The sequence below is a fragment of the Meriones unguiculatus genome, chromosome 6 (genome assembly GCF_030254825.1).
Source record: "Meriones unguiculatus strain TT.TT164.6M chromosome 6, Bangor_MerUng_6.1, whole genome shotgun sequence".
NCBI lineage: Eukaryota > Metazoa > Chordata > Mammalia > Rodentia > Muridae > Meriones > Meriones unguiculatus.
Genome location: NC_083354.1, coordinates 107,732,994 through 107,753,645, shown reverse-complemented (window position 1 = coordinate 107,753,645; position 20,652 = coordinate 107,732,994). Strand labels below are relative to the sequence as shown.

Sequence of the window (20,652 nt, the reverse complement as noted above, 5' to 3'; positions counted from 1 at the left end):
ATTTCTCAGCAGTTATGATAGTGTGAGATTCGAGGTCAATAAATACACATTGTTGAGATGGTTCGAGCTGTTGAAAAAAATCCATATTGTTTTGTGTAAGAAGCAGTTTTTGGAAACTGTCTATCATAATCGACAGTTGGGAAACTGAAAGAGGGACACAGAAGTAAAAATATTTGGAATTTTAGTTGAGGAGTTTTAAATACACAAGTTCCAGAGGACTTAAATGTTAAAAAAATGCTGTCAGAATGCAACAATGATGTTCAATGTGAAGCAGAAGTGCTGTAGCTTTGTGTAGATGTCTCATAAGATATGCTGGGGTAAGAACCTGATAAGCCCATTGCAACCTGAAAAATATCAAGTCAAAAATACATTGGATGTGCCAAACCCATTAACACCATGTCTTTACGTGGCCTCCTTTAAATATGCCTTGAACACTTACATTAGTCCGAGTTGAGCAAAAGCATCTAACACACGGAAAAGCTATTGAAGATCTTGTGTAACATACTGAATGATGTATTAAGGTGAAAAGCAAAACACAGTTCTTATTTTAAGCCAAAGTCATTATCAATTATAAAACAGGACAAGTTGCAGCTTGTATAATCATAAAAATAGCAGAAACCTGAAGTCAAACCATCATAAATCAGGGACCATATATACTCCACTGTCCTTCACAGGCCGCACACCCTGTTGCTCCAATACCTTGCTAGAGAGGAGAGTGCAGTATCCCCTCCTCACAAGGTCATAGGATAACAACTTTCTTATAGGCAGGTAACCCAAATGCTTTTCTCAAACCCCTTTCTGGTCATCCCCACCCCGAGTCAGTGCAGGGGCCAGGCAGCAGACTGAAAGAAAACAGTCTATGGATCCATCTTAAAGGGACTGCCCTGGTCTAGGAGGCCTGGGACTCATTCGTGCAGATAGCATTTTCCCTGTTTATGTTTTACAGTACTTGGAACTGCACTCATGACTTCATGCATGCTAGGAAGGCATTCTACCATTGTGCTACCTTCCTAGCTCATCTGGATGACTTTGTCAGTGAGATTCCAAGTTCCAAGGTAGTAGATTGGACTGCCTTGTACCTTCTTTATGTTCTGAGAAACTTCTCCTGTGATGACCTTTTCCTCCCAGGGGAAGAAGCAGACTTAAATTCCAAACTCCTGTGCAATTAGAACACTAGTATATGACCCAGACTCTGCCATTTAGATATCCCTGTGCGAATTTTCAGTCTTGAAGACTATGAGAAAGCATGCTGGGAACAGAGCTGCCACTTTTGACAGCTCTATTGGCCATGCCAGCATTTTCTTCCATGTGTGGTGTGGTAAGGATTTCCTCATCTGGCCAGCTGTATGGTTGCAGATTGAGCCTTGTTTGTCCAAAGTAAGCTTTGCATTTGGTTTCTAGTCCCCCAAGAAACTTGTGAGCACCCCAATATCCTTTTACTTAGCAATGTTTCCAGTAAATCAGCCACTTAACTTCTGCTGTTTACAACCAGGCTTCCCTTCCCCTGGCCTTTGTTTTAGTGCTGGGGATCTCCTGAGCTTACACTATCTCACTGAGCTACACCCCTAGTTCCCATCGCCCACTTTTGGTCAAAAATAATCTGCCGTGGTTGAACTCTTTGGCATGGCTCATCTTCAAACAATACCTTTTATTTCCTCAGATAAATTAATGGAGAATTTGGGGCTAACTTAATCCACCCACCCAGTCAGCAAATATCTTCAATGAATAAAAACTGTATTAGGACCCGAGGGCTGAATGCAGATAATTCCTGTCCCCAGGGACTTGAAGTCTACTAGCAAAGAAGCATTAGCATATAAACTAAATGTGCTCTGAAAGAGGGATGAACCAGATTTGACCTCTGGGTCTGAATATAACGGTCAAAATGCTGACAGTCCTTGCCAGCTGGCAGTTCTTGAGAATGCAACAGTTATGGATAATTTGTAGTATAATGACTTGACATATGAAAGGGATCTCCGTCTTCCTTTTTCTCCTTCTCCTCTTCTCGATCCTCCTTTTTCTTTCTATTTTGAGGCAGGATCTCACCATATAGTCCAGATTTAGCCTCAGACTCATGATTCCATCACCTTGCCTTGCAAGGGCTGAGATTATTGGCATGCACTACCATGCTCAGCTGATAAGAATTTTCTTCAAAATAGGTAGGGAGATAAGGAGATCCCATGTCATTGACTGACTCCTTGGCCTGAGTCTCACGAAGTAGACCACTTTGTCTTCATAGAGATCTGTCTACCTCTGCTTCCCAAGTGTTTGGATTAAAGTTGGCAACACCACCAAGTCCACCTGCTTTCTTGTTTTTAAAAGTTTTTGACAGCTGGTATGGAACACCAGAATAAGTTTTATTTCAAACTAGTGGATGATTTGATACTGGAGATGTGGCCAGAGTTAGAAAGTACTGATACTCATTTAATATTATTGCTAACTATTTGACTGAATGGTAAAAGAGGTACAGAAAACAAGTTCAGGCTCCATAGTATTTGTTGACTGCTTGTGGCACAACAGGCACAGTGGGCCACAGGTTTTCTTTGTTTGTTTGTTTCTTTCTTTCTTTCTTAAAATTTTTTTATTATCATTTATTACAATTTATTCAATTTAAATCCAGGCTGTGGCCCTCTTGTTCATCTCCTACCAATCCCGCCCTCCCTCCCTCTTCTCCCCCATATGCCCCTCCCCTAGTCCACTGATAGGGGAGGTCCTTCTCCCCTTCTATATGAACCCAGCCTATCAGGTCTCATCAGGACTGGTTGCATTGCCTACCTCTCTGGCCTGATAAGGCTGTTCCCTCTTCAAGGGAAGGTGATCAAATTGCCAGGCTCTGAGTTCATTACAGATACAGTCCCTGTTCCCATTACTAGGAAATCCACTTGGATACTGAGCTGTTATGGGCTCTGTCTTAGCAAGGGTTCTAGGTTATATCTATGCATGGTCCTTCGTTGGAGAATCAGTCTCAGAAAATACCCCTGTGCCCAGATATATTTGGTCCTTGTGGAGCTCCTGTCCTCTCCAGGTCTTACTAACTCCCCCTTCTTTCATATGATTTCCTGCACTCTGCCCAAAGTTTGGTTATGAGTCTCAGCATCTGCTTTGATACACTGCTAGGTAGTCTTTCAGAGGCCCTCCTATCCTGTTACTTGTTTTCTTCTACTTCCAATGTCCATCCCATTTGTCTTTCTAAATGAGGATTGATCATCTTACCCCAGGTCTGCCTCCTTGTTTGGCTTCTTTAGGTGTACAGATTTTAGTATGTTTATCTTATAGGTCTAGTATCCACTTATAAGTGAATATATACCATGTGTGTCTTTCTGCTTCTAGGATACCTCACTCAGGATGATCTTTTCTAGATTCTACCATTTGCTTGCAAATTTCATGATTTCCTTATTTTTATTTGCTGAGTAATATTCCATTGTGTAAATATTCCATTCTGTAAATGTACCACAATTTCTGTATCCATTCCTCAGTTGATGAACAACTGGGTTGTTTCCAGCTTCTGACTATTACAAATAAAGCTGCTACAAACATGGTTGAGCAAATGTCCTTATTGTGTACTTGAGCCTCTTTTGGATATATGCCTAGGAGTGGTATAGTTGGATCTTTGAGGAAGTACTATTCCTAGTTGTCTGAGAAAGTGCCAGATTGATTTCCAAAGTGGTTGTACAAGTTTACATTCCCACCAGCAGTGGAGGAGGGTTCCCCTTTCTCCACAACCTCTCCAGCATGTGCTGTCAGTTGAGTTTTTGTTCTTAGCCATTTTAATGGGTGTAAGGTGAAATCTCAGGGTCTCTCCCTGATGGCTAAGAACATTGAGCATTTCTTTAAGTGTTTCTCTACCATTCTATATTCCTCTACAGACAATTCTATGTTTAGCTATGTTCCCCATTTTTTAAATTGGATTGCTTCATTTGTTGCTTTTTAACTTCTTTAGTTCTTTATATATTCTGGATATCAGTCCTCTTTCAGATATAGGGTTAGTGAAGATCCTTTCCCAGTCTATAGGCTGTTGTTTTGTTCTGACAACAGTGTCCTTTGCTTTATAGAAGCTTTTCAGTTTCATGAGGTCCCATTTATTGATTGTTGCTCTTAGAGCCTGTGCTGTTGGTGTTCTGTTCAGAAAGTTGTCTCCTGTGCCAATGAGGTCAAGGCTATTCCCCACTTTTTCTTCTAACAGGTGTAATGTGTCTGGTATTATGTTGAGGTCTTTAATCCACTTAGAGTTTAGTTTTGTGCAGGGTGATAACTATGGATCTATTTGCATTTTTCTATATGTAGACATCCAATTAGACCAGCACCATTTGTTGGAGATGCTATCTTTTTTTCATTGTACTATTTTGTTTCTTTTCAAAAATCAAGTATCTGTAGGTGTGTGGGTTTATTTCTGGGTCTTCCTTCTATTTGATTCCATTGATCAGTCAGTTTGTTTATATTCCAGTACCATGCAGTTTTTATCACTGTTGCTCTATTGTACAGCTTGAGATCAGGGATGGAGATACCTCCAGAAGATCTCTTATCGTACAGGAGTGTTTTAGCAATTCTGGGTTTTTTATTTTTCCACATGAAATTGAGAATTGTTCTTTTTAAGTTCTGTAAAGAATTGTGTTGGTATTCTGATGGGAATTGCATTGAATCTGTAGATTGCTCTTGGCAGGGTGGCCATTTTCACTATGTTAATGCTACTGATCCATGAGCATGGGAGATCTTTCCATCATCTGATATCTTCTTCAATTTTTTTCTTCAGGGGCTTGAAGTTCTTTTCCAACACGTCTTTCACTTGCTTGGTTAGAGTTGCACCAAGGTACTTTGTTATTTGTGGCTGTTGTGAAAGGTGTTGTTTCCCTAAGTTCTTTCTCAGCCCTTTTGTATCAGGAGGGCAACTGATTATTTTGGAGTTAATTTTGTATCCAGCCACTTTTCTGAAGTTGTTTATCAGCTGAAAGCATTCTCTGGTAGACTTTTTGGGGTCACTCATGTATACTATCATATCATCTGTGAATAGTGATGCTTTGACTTCTTCCTCTCCAATTTATATTCCCTTGATCTCCTTTAGTTGTCTTATTGCTCTAGCTAGGACTTCAAGTACTATGTTGAAGAGTTATGAAAAGAGTGGGCAGCCTTGTCTTGTCCCTGATTTTAGTGAAATTGATTTAAGTTTCTCTCCATTTAGTTTGATGTTGGTTATAGGCTTTCTGTATATTGTCTTTACTATGTTTAGGTATGTGCCTTCCATCTCTGATCTCTCCAAAACTTTAAACATGAAAGGGTATTGGATTTTGTCAAATGCTTTTTCAGCATATAAGGAGATGATCATATCTTTTTTTCCTTCTGTTTGTTTATGTGGTGGATTATATTGATGGATTTCCATATATGGAATCACCCCTGCATGCCTGGGGTGAAGCCTACTTGGTCATGGTGGATGATAACTTTTATGTGTTTTTGGATTTTGTTTGCAAGTATTTTATTGAGTATTTCTGCATCAATGTTCATAAGACAGATAGGTCTGAAATTCTCCTTTTTTTTGTTGAGTCTTTGTGTGGTTTAGGTATCAAAGTTACTGGGGCCACAGGTTGTCAATATTGCTTCAACCAAAATCTCACTTCCTCTCTGGCTGTTTGTAGGTGTCTTTGAATTGCAAATTGAAGAGACATAATTCAATTAGCTTGAGACCAAGGACTGTCAAAGTTCATATTTTTAAATAAGTATCTGTTAAAAAGTATTTTTACATTTATTTATTATGTGTGTGTGCCATGGTACCTGTATGGAGGCAGTGGACCAATTGTAGGAGTCAGTTCTTTCTTAACATGTGGGTTGTGGGGCTCCAACTCAGATCCTCAGGCCTCATTTGCTGTTACCAGCTGACCCATCTTGCTGCCCAAGGAATACCTTTTTTTTTTTTTTTGTATAAGGTCTCAGATATCCTAGTCTAGCCTTGAACTCTCTATGTAGCCGAGGTTGACTTTGAACTTATGATCCTTTTGCTTCTACCACTTGAGTGTTAAGATTGTAGGCTTGGATCACCGTGCCATGAATGTAGACTCTTGAGAATTTATAGGTTTGCATCCTGACACTGTTCGCCTTGTTGGTGTGAGTGGATGTTGTTGTACCACAGAAGCTGATGAGGTCTCCAGTGTCATTTTGTATCAGACTAATGGAAGAGGACCTGCCTTCCAAGAATGAGAACAAAACTTTAGGTTTGAGCCTGAGCCTGGTAGGCTGATTTTAGCCACAACTCACACAAATATTGATTTAGAGAGGCTTATTTTTTAATAGTAGGACACCCAGAAGCAAGGACAGCTCTAGTGTCCATTAATTCAAGATATTAATGGTATCAGGGTTCTTTACTTGGTGATCGTGTTTGAACGATAATTGTCTCCTGTAGACTTAATGTGTGTGAACACTTGGTTCCCAGATAGTGGTCAGTGCAGGACAAAGTACGTCACTGGGGCTGACATCTGAGCGCTCAACCTTTGCCTCACTTCCTGCTTGCTCTCTCTGCTCCTGTGTGGTTAAGAGTGTGGCCAGCCAGACTCCTGCTCCTATCAGCATGCTATGCTTTCCCCACCATTATGGACTCTAGCCCTCTGGAACTATAAGTCAAAATGAACTTTCTTACACTGCTTTTGGTCATGGTATTTTGTCATAACAACAGAGAGATAACTAAAACATCGGTTAACTGCTCTCTGGATTCCATAGCTATCTCCCTTAGCCATAGAACAAAGTATTACATCTTAAGAAAGTGTTCAAAGACAGGAAGGAGAACGTCCCTGCTTGGTATCTTCTCTAGAGAGTGCAGGAAAACTCTCCAGAAGTGGCTACATAGCCTTTTAAAAATATCTCATGGATCAGAGCTGTATGAAACCTTGGCGTGTAAAGTGCTTTCTAAGGGGAATACAATCACCTGCATAGCTCTTTAGCTTTTGGCTTATTAATATTTATTTCTTGGGACTAGATTTGTGCCCATGTATGTTGCTCATACCACTCAAGAACTTAAAAAAAATAAAGTTCAGTTTTTAGGGAAGTAGAGTTAGGTTTTGGGTTAAGTGCCCAAATATATCTTTTAAAGTCTCATTGGATTATGTATCCACTTCTGAGGAATTCTTAATGACCACTGTTACTCATATGCCTACCTGGAGATGGTAGCCATACTGATAGGTAAAGATTTCACATGGAGCAGTTACCAGGACTGAAACTTATAACCCACATGTGAAACAGAGTCTTAGTTCAGGTGTTTTACTCTGCTACAGACAGTTGAAATGAAGAGGTAGAGCTTCGTGGTTAGTTTAGATCACACACTCTATGGATACTATACTGATTCTAGAAATTACACACAGATCAACAGATCTCTGTCAGTTCATCTGGACTCATCAGGTACTCCAGCAGCTGGAAAATCTGGCAAATGCGGAAAATGAATCCACCTGTGCAGTTGCCTTCAGTTCACTGATGGCGCACTGCACTCCAGGTCCATGATGGATGCTGCTTTCTTCATAAGAACTATCAGTGTAGGCCCCATGCCTCCGATATCACATCGATGTACTGAGAGCATGTGGGCTGGGCCCTTGCTAATGTACATCACCCATGCTAATGGTCATAACTTGAACACACATAAAAATTCTTTACAAGATACTTGCTGCCTTTCTTTCCTCTTCCTTTCTTCCCTAGACCCCTCTCCCTTTCTCTCTCTCTCTTTATTCTCTCTTTTCCTCCCTCCCTCTGTTCATCCCTCTGTCCATTCCTCCCTCCCTTATTCCCATTTTTCTTCCCTCTCTCCCTCTACCGCTTCCTCTCCTCTCTCTCTTTTTTCTTTTTCTTTTCTGTGGTGCTAGGATCAAACAAAGGGCCTTATGTGTGCCAGGAAAATGTTCTACTACTGAGCTATACTCCCACTACATCTCAACCATTGACCAAATTTTTAGTTTAAAGAGGGGGCTCCTTATAGGGGCTGTCTCTGACATGAACTCAGTGGCTGGCTCTTTGATCACCTCCCGCTGTGGGGGTGGGGGTACAGCCTTGCCAGGCCACAGAGGAAGATGATGCAGCCAGCCTTGATAAGACCTCATAAGCTAGGGTCAGAGGGAAGGGAAGGAGGACCTCCTCTATCAGGGGGCTAGGGAAAGGGCATGGGGGAGAAGAGGAAGGGGGCCACTGCGGGAATACAAAATAAATAAATTGTAATAAATAAATATATAAATAAAATTAAATTAAAAAATAAAGCAGGATAGCAGAGATTCATTGATGCAGTACTTTAGCATCAGTGTACTGAGCTTACAACAGGGTTGAGAAGCAGGGTAGATAGACACAAAGGGAACACAAATATAAAGCCCATGTGTGATTTAGGGTTTTGTCTTTGTTGGGTAGGTGTTTTGTTCCTCAGTTTCTGTTTCTTTTGTTCCCCAGTCTGCTCAGCCAGTGTGTTCTCAGGGAGACCGCAATGGCTAAATGTAGACAACCTTCTGAAGTAGTTCTCAGCAAGTAGTGGTGTACTTGGGATATTCTTGGAAGTGCTGTGTGTCCCCAGTTCAAAGCGCTGTTGCGAGGTGGGAAGATCTTTAAGAGGCAAGTCTAGGGGTGTCAAACCTTTTGACATTGTGACATGATGATGCTGTTATTTACAAAAATGTTGGGCTGTATAGTGTAGTTCAGAGGCTACAGTTTGGACACCTGATAGCAGAAGCTCTTTCGGTGATGGAGTATGCTCTGGAAGAGAATAGTCAGACTCTAGCCCTTGTTCCTCTCCTTGATTCTCAGCTGTGGTGGGAAACCTTCTCATCCTCCTAGGCTCCACCATGATGTTCTGTTTTACTGAATGGCAGGGCCATGATAGCCAAAGCCTTCAAATCAGTGAGCCCCTTTTCCTTATAAGCTGTTCTCATTCTCTTTGGTATTTGTGATAGTGAGGGGGAAGTGATAGCTACATACACTAAATGCTTGAAAAGCATACCTACTATTTGGCTGGCTCATTCCATACCATATACATATACAGTTGAAATGAAGAGGTAGAGCTTCGTGGTTAGTTTAGATCACACACTCTGTGGATACTATAACAATTCTAGAAATTACACACAGATCAACAGATCTCTGTCAGTTCATCTGGACTCATCAGGTACTCCAGCAGCTGGAAAATCTGGCAAATGCGGAAAATGAATCCACCTGTGCAGTTGCCTTCAGTTCGCTGATGGTGCACTGCACTCCAGGTTCATGATGGATGCTGCTTTCTTCATAAGAACTATCAGTGTCCAAGTATTACTCATTACTATTCGGTTGGCTATAGGAGTATAGCAGAGATGTGTGAGTAATTCATTAGCAAAGCATGTTTGAGGTTAATTTTATGATCAAATTTCAAAATTATATGTGATTTTGATAATGACAGTGAATATGATGGACTTCATGAAGATGAGATGAAAATCAGTCTGCTGGGATGAGTATTGTTGTTTGGACCATCTCTATTTTGAGATCATAAAATGACTGTTGCATTAAACTCTCTTCTTTTGGAGCTGTGGATGTTACCTCTAATCAACGATATGAGTTTTATTTTTCAATAGGTTAACCTTAGGGTTTTCCTTGTTACACCTGCTGTATACCAGCATTGCACTGAAGTAGGAATTAGCTCAGTGTTGAGCTCTTCTGTGTCACGTTAGATTTTCAGAACCAACCTGAAGTAAAATCAGCGAAATCACCACTCCACTGTGTTGGCAGCTTGTTGCAAATGTGGCTGCCTCAGATTTGTAAGTTGATGTTAATTATGGGATGGTGTCAGAGCCAGCAAGTTGAATGTCTTTAACCCATTTTTTAAAAAGCAGGTCAGATTCAGCATCTGGAGGATAACTTGTAATTTAGTTGAAAATAATTGAGCAAGTTCAATATGGAATGAAATAAAGGGGTCAGGGCTATTCTATGTTTAAAAAAAATAGTAAATTAATTTAGCCAAAGACTTTTGCCAGCTGTCCTTTGAAACTAATTTCAAGAAGAAACCTGGTATTTGTTTTTCTAGACCTGGTATTTGTTTTGTTTGTCTGGTTAAAAGAAAACGATGCTAACTGTCGGGAGCCGTGACTCAGCGGCCTGCTTTGATATTTAAATCTCAGCGGAGAGATGGCTTTTAGCAGGCCTTTACTAATGGCAGAGGAAAACTTGCAAGTCCATCTCCTTTTGTTTGTGACAACAGGTGGGATAGCTTGTGAGGGTCACACCTCTTCCTCAGGCTCCTTGTGCAAATTAACCTATTGTTCTGAGATGTTTTACTGGCTAAAGTAACTCCTCAAAATAAATAAAGTGGTCAGAAGGCTGGAGGCAGAGGATGAGGCAGCCCTGGAGACTGGCTGCTGGCACTGCTTGCTGCAGCAGTCTGCCTTTTGCAAAAGCTGTCGAGTCTGGACCTTTAAACAGTTTCCTGTGTGCTGTGTGTTTATTTTATTAATATTAATTCTCACACCCGACTCAAGAACCGTTCGACTCTGCCCGGCTGGCCCCGGCAGCTAACTTACCTTGATGGAGCAGGACTGTAATCCCAGACTTTAGGCGTCAGAGACAAGAACAGCTCTGAGTTCCAGGGTAGCATGGTTTAAACATAGAGTTCCAGGTCAACCAGAACTACATAGAAAGACCCTGTCTCAAACAAACAAGAAAACAAACAAACAATTAAACAAATAAGCCAAACAAAAAGAAAGCTGTGAAACCATTTATTTGGAAAGGCATTAAAGAGTAGTAGTTTCAGCTGGGTGGTGCACACCTTTAATTTCAGCACTCAGGGAGACATAGGCATCTGGATCTCTGTGAGTTCAAGGACAACCTGGTCTACAATGTATGTCCAGGAGAGCCAAGGTTACATAGAGAAACCCTAGATTGACTACCCCCCCCCAAAAAAAGAGTGGTAGTTTCTCACATTACAGATGAGTCTGAGGAACTATTTCAGAAGACGATAGACCATAGCATGTGTTTGAGCTTACCACTTTGGGGAAGAAGAAAGAAATAGGGTGTTGGTTAAGTGACATTCCCCAGATGTGGACCCTGAGGGAAGATTAATGTGCATGCAATGCATTCACTAAGGTAACTAGGGGACTAGTGATTTGGACTGTGCAAGGAGCAGATGGGAGAACCCAGAGACACCTCACCCTGACCCTTTTGAGAGCCTTGCAGCATGGGTTTGTTGTGGGGTATCCACCAGAGGTTACTCAGACACAGATTTAAGCCAATAGAAAGTCTTTATTAGCTGCCTGGCCATTATATTAGGTGTTCAGAATCCCAGTGTGTAGCCCAAGCCTTTCTCAGGTTGAGCTTTTTTTTTTCTTTTATTATTATTATTATTAATTACACTTTATTCATTTTGTATCCCCCCCATAAGCCCCTCCCTCCTCCCCTCCCAATCCTATCCTACCTCCCCTTTCTGCAAGCATGCTTCTCCCCACATCCACTGATAGGGGAGGTCCTCCTCTCCTTCCTTCTGATCTTAGTCTATCAGATCACATTAGGAATGGCTGCATTGTCTTCTTCTGTGGCCTGTTAAGGCTGCTCCCCCCCTCAGGGGGAGGTGATCAAAGAGCAGACCAATTAGTTTATGTCAGAGGCAGTCCCTCTTCCCATCACTATGTAAGCCACTTGGACACTAAACTGCCATGGGCTACATCTGTACAGGGGTTCTAGGTTATCTCCATGAATAGTCCTTGGTTGGAGTATGACTCTCTGGGAAGTTCCCTGTGTTCAAATTTTCTTGTTCTGTTGCTCAGGTTGAGCTTTTAAGCACAAAACTGTTATGCCCTGGGCTGGAGAGATGGCTCAGAGGTTAAGAACACTGGCTGTTCTTCCAAAGGTCCAGAGTTCAATTCCCAGCAACCACATAGTGGCTCACAACCATCTATAGTGAGATCTGGTACACAGGCACACATGTAGGCAGAATGCTGTATAAATTAAAAAAATAATAAATCTTAAAAAACAAAAACAAAACTGTTATGCCCCAATAGTGAGATCCCCAAGAGACTACCAGAAACATAAGTCTACCAGGGTCTTTATTCAAGCTCGAGCTTGGGCTATCAATCATTCCTAATGCAGCAGTTCAGACAGAACATCCCTGAGCCTCAGGAGGGCAGAGCTTATAAAGGAAAAAACCGCAAGCAGGGAATTCCAAGCCTTGGTCTTACAGGACTGGGTAAGAAGGAAGTGGGTAGATTGAGGTAGATTGACCTTTAAGATGATTGGTTTGAGCCGACTGGCTAAACCACAAGGGGGAAGCAGGCTATTGAAAAGCAACATCTTGACCTGGGTAATACCCAGAACTATGTGTATACTTTTATTTCATTGGTTAGCTCCAGGTGCAGGGCCTAATTATTCTTGCCAAGTTCCTCCTGTGATTTTTCACTTGCCAAGTTCCTTTTGTAGGTTTTTCACTTGCCAACTTCCTGGTGGCGGAAGTTGGGTCACCTAAAGGACAGGGCCATTCAAAATGGTATCTGAAAAACAAGATGGCATTAGTTCTGCTCTCGCTCTCTCATTCCCCCCTCTACTAGTAACTTCTGATGCCCAGTCATGGGCCCCTAAAGTCTTATATTATCTTCATATAATTGGTGGTATTGGGATCTCATAACCCTTAGCTGTAATACCCTGTAGAGGGCAAAGGGGAGGACAGCCATCCAGTCCCTGCCAGTCTCTATGGTCAAATTAGTTAAGGTCTCTTTTAATGTTCTATTCATTTTTTCTATCTGCCCTGAACACTGGGGCCTATATGCACAATGAGACTTCCAATTTGCCCCAATAAACTTTGCTACCCACATGAAGCCTGAGCTGCCCAACGGCTCCACATATGTAGAGTACCCAGGTCCAATCTATGCATGGTTTTTGGTTGGTGCTTCAGACTCCACAGACCCCTCTGGGCTCTAGTTAGTTGCCTCTGTCGGTCTTCTTGTGGTGCTCTTTTCACCTCTAGGTCATTTTATACTCCCCCCTTCCCACTAGACTCCCTATGCTTTGCTCAATGTTTGGCTATGAATCTCAGTGTCTGTTTTGAACCATTAATGGGTGGAGCCTCTCAGAGGACAACTCTGTGATAATCTGGAGACCTAAGTCAGAATAAGCCTCTGGGAGGATGTGAAGGGGACTCTAGCTGAGACTCCCAGGAGCAGGGCTATGGAGACCGAAGAGGATACCCTCTAACTAGACTCCTAGTGGAGGAAGGAGAACACCTATCCACCCACAAAAACCTCAATCCAAAATTTACCCTGCCTACAAGACTTTCAGGGACAAAGACAGAACAGATAGAACAGAGATCGAGGGAATGTCCAACCAATGCCTGGCCTAACCCAGGACCTACCCCATGGAAAAGAGCCAACCCCTGACACTATTAACGATACTTTGATGAAATTATTAATAGCTCTTACTTGTCTCTTTATATGTCCCCAGCTACACAATGAATACAATGGCCATCATCAGAATTCTCATAAATTATTTTCCTCAGTCCCTTCCTTCCCTGTTTTCCTTTCTCCCCTCCCTCCCTCCCTCTCTTCCTTCCTCCTTTTCCTTTCTTTCCTCCCTAATTCTCCCATTTTTCTTGAAGGGCAGAGCTTCCAACAATAGCATCAGAAAATGGAAGGCCAGTGCCTGCTGCTGCTGAAGGCCTGGGTACCAAATGTCTTTCCCTGGGTGATGTCTTAACAGCTTGCTTTTCTTGTCCCCACACAACAGTCATTCCCAGAACACTCAGGGCAGTAGAGAGGCATGTTAGACAGGGCGTTGGCATCATGGTGTTTCTCTCTTTGGGTATAAAGAGTCAGCAGGACACTGAAGTGGATTTGGATGATTAAAGACTTAAATAATTTGGGTAAAGACTCATGTGCTCTAAAAGTGGGGCTAGTAATTCTGTCTATTTGTGGAGTTGAGAGTAAAATGCAGTGTTGTGTGTGGAATACAGAGCACAGTTCCTGGCATGTCATTAGCACACTACTTTTTATTTACATAACCGTTTCCAGATTATCAGAAGCTCCTGGTGGTGACGATTGTGGCCTCAAATCTTAATCTGGGTCATTTCCTGGCCTCATAACCAGTTCCAGAAGCCTACTGGATCGTCTCATCAGTAAAAATTTTAATTTTTCCTCTCTCATTGTCCCCATCCAATGTTCTTTAAACTTATAGCCTCTCCATTCAGACTTGTAATTATTTCAGTCTCTCACCTGGAATCTTCTGATCCATCTTTCCTGCCCTTTCTTTTTCACGTCTTGGATTCTGGGGTTCTCACCACACTGCTTTGTTGATACTGTCTTCTACTTTTACATTTCCTTTTTTTTTTCTCATTTATTTATTTAATTAATTCACTTTACATCCTTGTAGCCCCTTCCCTCCTGCCCTCCCAATCCCACTCTCTTTCCCTTCCTTCTACCCCCTTCCCTTTTCCTCAGAAAAGAGGAACTACATTTCCCAGCCACCCCAGCTCATCGAGTTGCATCAGGACTGAGTGTATCTCCTTTCCCCATGGCCCGCAAAGGCAGTCCTGCCAGGGGAAAGTGATCTAAAAGCTAGCAAGTGAGTCTGTGTCCTATGCAGTCCCCACTTTCCTTACTAGAATACCCACTTGAATCCCAAGCTGCCCATCAACTATATCTTTGTTGGGGCCTAGGCTCAGTTCACCTATGGTCGTTGGTTAATGCTTCAGTCTCAGCAACACCTCTTCGTGGTTAATTGGCTCTGTTGCTTTTCTTGTGGAGCTCCTATCACACGTCTGGGTCCTTTTCTCTTTTCTCCCACTTTTCCACAAGGTTCACTATACATCAACCAATGTTTGAGTGTGAGTCTCAGCATTTGTTTTGAGACACTGCTGGGTAGAGTCTCTCAGAGAACAAATCTGACAGGCTTAGCAGGGTATCGCTCATAGTGTCAGGGGTTGGCACTCTCCCATAGGGTGGGTCTCTGGTTGGGCCAGGCATCATTTGGGCATTCCCTCAATCTCTGTTCTGTCTTTATCCCTGCAGGGTAAATTTTGGGTCTAAGTTTTTGTGGGTGGGTTGGTATTCCCTGCCCTTTACTAGAAAACTAATCTAGTTAGGAGATGTTCTCTTCAGTCTCTATGGTTTCTGCTACTAGGAATCTCTGCTTGAATTCCCCTCATATCTTTCCAGGAGCCTACCCTGCTTACAACTCCAGCTTGTCACAGCAATGTCCCCATACTCAGTTTCTCTTTCCTCTACAGGCCTTCTGTCCTCATACTCTTGCTCCTCAGGTCTAATCTCCACCCCCTTGACTCTCTGTGCCCCTCTCCTACCTTGTTCCCTCTCTTCAGCCATAACCTCTGAATATTCAATATTCCAAGTGAGATTTCTGCATACTCACTTGGGTCCTCTTTATTACACATCTTTGGGTCTGTGCCTCATAGTATGCTTATCTTGTACTATATGGCTAAAATCCACTTATATATAGCACGTGAGTCTTTCTGGGTCTGGGTTACCTCACACAGGATGATCTTTTCTAGTTCCATGCATTTGTCTGTAAATTTCATGATTTCCTTGTTTTTAATAGCTGAGTAATATCCATTGTGTAAATGTGCTGCAGTTTCTTTATCCATTCTTTGGATGAAGGACATCTAGGTTGTTTCCAGATCCTGGCTATTATGAATAAAGCTGCTATGAACATAGCTGAGCAAGTGTCCTTGCTGTATGGTAGAAAATCTTTTGGGTTTATGCCCAGGAGAGGTATACCTTGGTCTTCAAGTAAAGTTATTTCCAGTTTTCTGAGAAAGCAACAAATTGATTTCTGAAGTGGTTGTACAAGTTTGTACTCACACCAGTAATGGAGGAGTGTTCTCCTTTCTCCACACTCTTTGCCAGCATGTGCTTTTACTTGGGATTTTGATTTTAGCCATTCTGACTGGTATGGAATCTTGGAGTGGTTTTGATTTGCGTTTCCCTGGTAACTAAAGCAGCTGAGCATTTCTTGAAGTGCTTCTTGGCCATTTGAGATTCCTTTGTTGAGAATTCTCTGTTTAGTTCTGTGCCCCATTTTTAAATTGGGTTATTTTGTTTATTGGTGTTTGATTTGAGTGCATTATATATTAGCCCTCTGTCAGATGTAGGTTTGGTGAAGATCTTTTCCCAGTCCGTAGGCTGTCTTTTTGTTCTGTTGACAGTGTCCTTTGCTTTATAGAAGCTTTTCAGTTTCAAGAGGTTCCATTTATTAATTGTTGATCTTAGAGCCTGAGCTGTTGGTGTTCCATTTAGGAAGTTATTTCCTGTGCCAATGAGTGTAAGACACTTCTCCACTTTTTCTTCTATTAGATTTTGTGTATCTGGTTTTATGTTGAGGTCTTTGAGCCACTTGGACTTAAGTTTTGTGCAGGGAAAAATAAGGAATGCTTCATGAATTTTCGTGTCATCCTTGGATAGGGGCCATGCTAATCTTCTCTGTATCATTCCAGTTTTAGTATATATGCTGCCGAAGAGAGCACCTAAAGCATTTCTTAAGCTCTCTTCTTGCTTTTCTTTATTTTGGCCGCCTATTTCCCACTCTCTGTCAACTCTTGTGTGTGTGCAATGCTGAGATTCAAACACTGAGCCCTGTAAATTCCAGGCAAGCATTCTATCATGGTGCTACATCTCCAGTCCCCATGCTTGCCCTTGAGCTCAACTTTCTTTTCTGGATGTCTGCTAAGGAGATTTTTCCAAACTATGATCATACTAGTCACTCAAGTGAAATCTCATTTAGCTCATTGCTTCTGGAAGTACTAAACTTTTCAGGTTGAGAGAGAGAGAGAGAGTGTGTGTGTGTGTGTGTGTGAGTGAGTGTGATAAGATAGAGAAAGAAAGACAAGAGAAACAGAGACAGAGATATAGGAAGAGAGAGACAGAGACAGAGAGAAAAACAGAGAGACAGTACAGAGAAAAAAAATTGGGGAATATTTGAGTTTTTCCTAACTTCCAGCCTCCTTTTTCGCCATATCCCCACTAAGTCTTGATCTGTCTACAGTTCCACACACATTTATTTTTGTCTTGTAACTTGCTTCCACTTTCCTCATTTCCCTGAGAAATTTCCATGTTCCCGAAGGCAGTTAAAAGGCTCTGACATGGTACTTTGTATACACAGCATTTAAAAACATTATAGAATGTGTCATCAGAGAATAGAATGTGTTAATGCTAGATGGCACAGTCAACTCTTAGCTCACATACTATCTTTGAGACTATTGGAAACCCAGCTCAGGCATAGGCACTCTTTTCCTACCCCTTCCCCCCATTTTAAAAACAAATCTCTAGTATTTGTATAATTAAAACTTATTTTCTAACAAATTCTCAATTCCTATGACATGCCAAGCCTGATTGATGTCACTGGTTTTGAGTTATTTGTTAGATGTCTAAGTGATAAACTTCCAAACCACTGGGATGGTGACTTTCTCAGTTTTAACTTTAATTGATGCATAGCTGTAAACATTTACGGAGTATAACATGATATTTTGACATATACGTTTTAGAATAATCAAAATCAGAGTAATTAGCATATGAATAGTTGTCCTAAGCTTTTTGACAACTTGATATGAACTAGATATATCTGGAAAAAAGGAATCTTAGTGGAGAAGATACTTTCATCACATTGGCCTGTAGGTTAAATCTGTAGGGATTGTTTTTGATTGATGATTGATGTGGAAGGGCTGCACCAACTGTGGGCCATGCCATCCTTAGGCAGGTGGGTTTGGAGTGTATAAGAAAAAAGGCTGAGCAAGCCAAGAGGAAGCTAGTAAGCAGCATTCCTCCATGACTTCTACTTCAGTTCCTACCTCCAGGCTTCTGACCTGACTTTCCTCAGTGATGGGCTACAAGTTGTAAGATAAAATAAACTGTTTACTCACCAGGTTGCTTTTGGTCAAGGTGTGTGACAGTTTAAATGAGAATGGCCACCATAAGCCCCCGGAATTGAATGATTTGACATTATGTAGGAGGATTAGGAGGCATGGCCTTGTTAGAGGAAGAGTGTCACTGGGAGTGGCTTTGAGGTGTCAAGGGTCCAGCCAGGTCCAGAAGTTCTCTCTCTTCTTGTTGCCTGTGGATCCTGATGTGGAACTCTCAGCTCCTTCTCCAGCACCATGTCTGCCTGTGTGCCTCCATGCCGCTCCATCATGATAACAATGGAGTAAACCTATGAAAATGTAAGCAAGCCTCAAACGCTTTTCTGTATAAGAGTTGTCATGGTCATGGTGTCTCCTCATAGCAGTAAAACACTGACTAAGTTATACCAGTGTTAAGTATATATGGTGTTATATCACAGTAACAGAGAAGTAACTAAGATAATCATTAAAATCACATCATGTCTTATGATGAAAACATTAGAAATGTTTTCTTTCAGCTATTTTGAAATATATAAATTTATTCCCGATTTTAGTAAAAACATTTTGAGTTTCTTTGCATTGAAGTTGACGGACATGCTGTAAACTGCCTTTATTATGTTGAGGTATGTCCCTTGTATCTCCAGTTATTTTTTTTTTTTAATTTCAGTTTGTTTATATGGTGGATTACATTGATGGATTTTTGTATGCTGAACCACCCCTGCATCTCTGGGATTAAGCCTACTTGATCATAGTAGATGATCTTTTTGATGTGTTCTTAGATTCAGTTTGCAAGTATTTTATTGAGTATTTTTGTATCTATGGTTGTAAGGGAAATTGGTTTGTAATTCTCTTTCTTTGTTTGGTCTTTTTGTAGTTTGGGTATCGTGTAACTGTGGCCTCATAAAATGAATTCCTCAATGTTCCTTCTCTTGTCGTCACATAAAGCTTTCAGTACTGGTATTGTGTTACATCTAATTGAGTTTTTGGCCAACGGTGGGCCCACAGGGATGCCCAAACAACCTAGGCTGTTGCCAAGACCATAGGCTGCTCTCTCCAAACTGACAGGAAGGACCCATTGCTGAAGGCAACACATACACAACCCATTGAACATGGAGAGATCAAGCTGGTGCCTACATCAAACCTTCACCTTTATGTTCTAGCATCTTTGGTAGAGAAGACATTCTCTATGCTATCCAAAGAGAAATGTAAACACCAACCCAGCCGCAAAATCTTTATGCAGTGGTGTACTATCTGTAAGATACACTATGGCAGTGGTGGCACAAACCTTGTGGGATTAACCAACTAATAACTGATTTGGCTTAAGGCCCACACTACCACATGGAACTCATACCCAACACAGCTTGGCTGACCAAGTACTAGAGACTAGATAGCCCAGAGACCTAGGGTAAAACCACTACTGGTCTTAAAACTACTGGTCTTAAAAATCTAGTGGTCAATGAATCCTAATGATATTCTGCTCTTCCCCAAGATCAGTGCCTTATTCAGCAATCTTCAGAGACACATGCCCCTGTAGCAGATGGAAACAAATACAGAGATCCACAGCCAGACATTCCACAGAGAGTGACAGACCCTGGAACACTCAGCCTGGAACACTCAGAGGGATGTCTCCATCAAAGCCCTCCCCTCAGAGCTTAGGGAACCCCAAGGAAGAGGAGGCAGAAAGACTTTAAAGACTAGAGGAGATGGAAGATAAGAAAGCAAGGTCCTCTAAATCAACATGACCAAAACTCTTATGAACTCACAGGAGAGACTGAGGCAGCATGCACTGAGTTTTCACAGGTCTGCACCAGGCCCTCTGTGTATATGTATTACGGTTTACAGCTTAGTGTTTGTATGGGATTCCTGAGTGTTTGAACAAGTGGGTCTCTAATTCTTGGGCCTTCTCTTGGGCTCTTTTTCTTCTGTTGGTTTGTTTTGTCCAAATTTGATGTGATAGCTTTTGTTTTATCTTACTATATTTTTTTTAAAAAAGAATGAAAACCTAGCCACTAAAGTAATGGTGAACAACTGAACTGTCACTGCTGGGAGATGGAAAATCAGTTTTCTTCAATAGAGTGGTATTGAGTATATCAAACACTCCAAGGCAGGCCTCGTGTTGTTTTCTTGGTTTGGGGGCAGTTTGTTGCTGTATTGGGTTTTTGTTCTTTTTTTGAAAAAGAAGTTAAAGTTGAGTGGGTAGGGAGGTAGAGAGAATCTGAAAAGTCTTGGAGAGGGGAAGAATATGATCAAAATACATTTAAATTTAAAATTTGTTTTAAGGGGCTGGAGAGATGGCTCAGAGGTTAAGAGCACCGGCTGCTCTTCCAGAGGTCCTGAGTTCAATTCCCAGTAACCACATGGTGGCCCACAACCATCTAATAGGAGATCTGGTGTCCTCTTCTGTTGTGCAGCTGTGCAGAAAATTGTGTACATAAAAACATAAATCTTTAAAAATTGTTTTAAATAATACAAACATAAAAAGAAAAAATATTATCAGTAAAAAAGAGAAATATATAACTTTTTTATTGACTGAACTCATCTGACTGTGCAATAGGACACTAGAGCCTGTTCCTTGTGCCCAAATTTGTACCTATTGACCAGTGTGTTCCTCTCCCCTCCTGTCCCTCCCTGCTACCATCTTTGCGAAAACAGTGCATGATTCCACTTTCTATTTTTTTGTGATTGTGTCCAGCATGTGCTAAGCTATCTGATGCGGAATTTGTCCCTGAGCACATGGCTGATTTTGCTTTACATGTGAGAATGATTGCTTGATTTTGATATCTGGGCATGCGATAGGTGCTCAATACACACTGGTTGTAGACATGAATTTTGATGGTAATGTCACCTAAACAAACAAACAA

The 20,652-nt window shown here is 41.5% G+C and overlaps 1 non-coding gene across 1 annotated transcript; it reads right to left on the bottom strand.

The window, feature by feature from the left end:
* Window positions 1–16,316: 16,316 nt before the first annotated feature.
* On the bottom strand, window positions 16,317–16,423 carry LOC132655032 (U6 spliceosomal RNA). Its single transcript, XR_009592615.1, has one exon. It is a non-coding gene; the product is annotated as a U6 spliceosomal RNA (small nuclear RNA).
* Window positions 16,424–20,652: the final 4,229 nt, after the last annotated feature.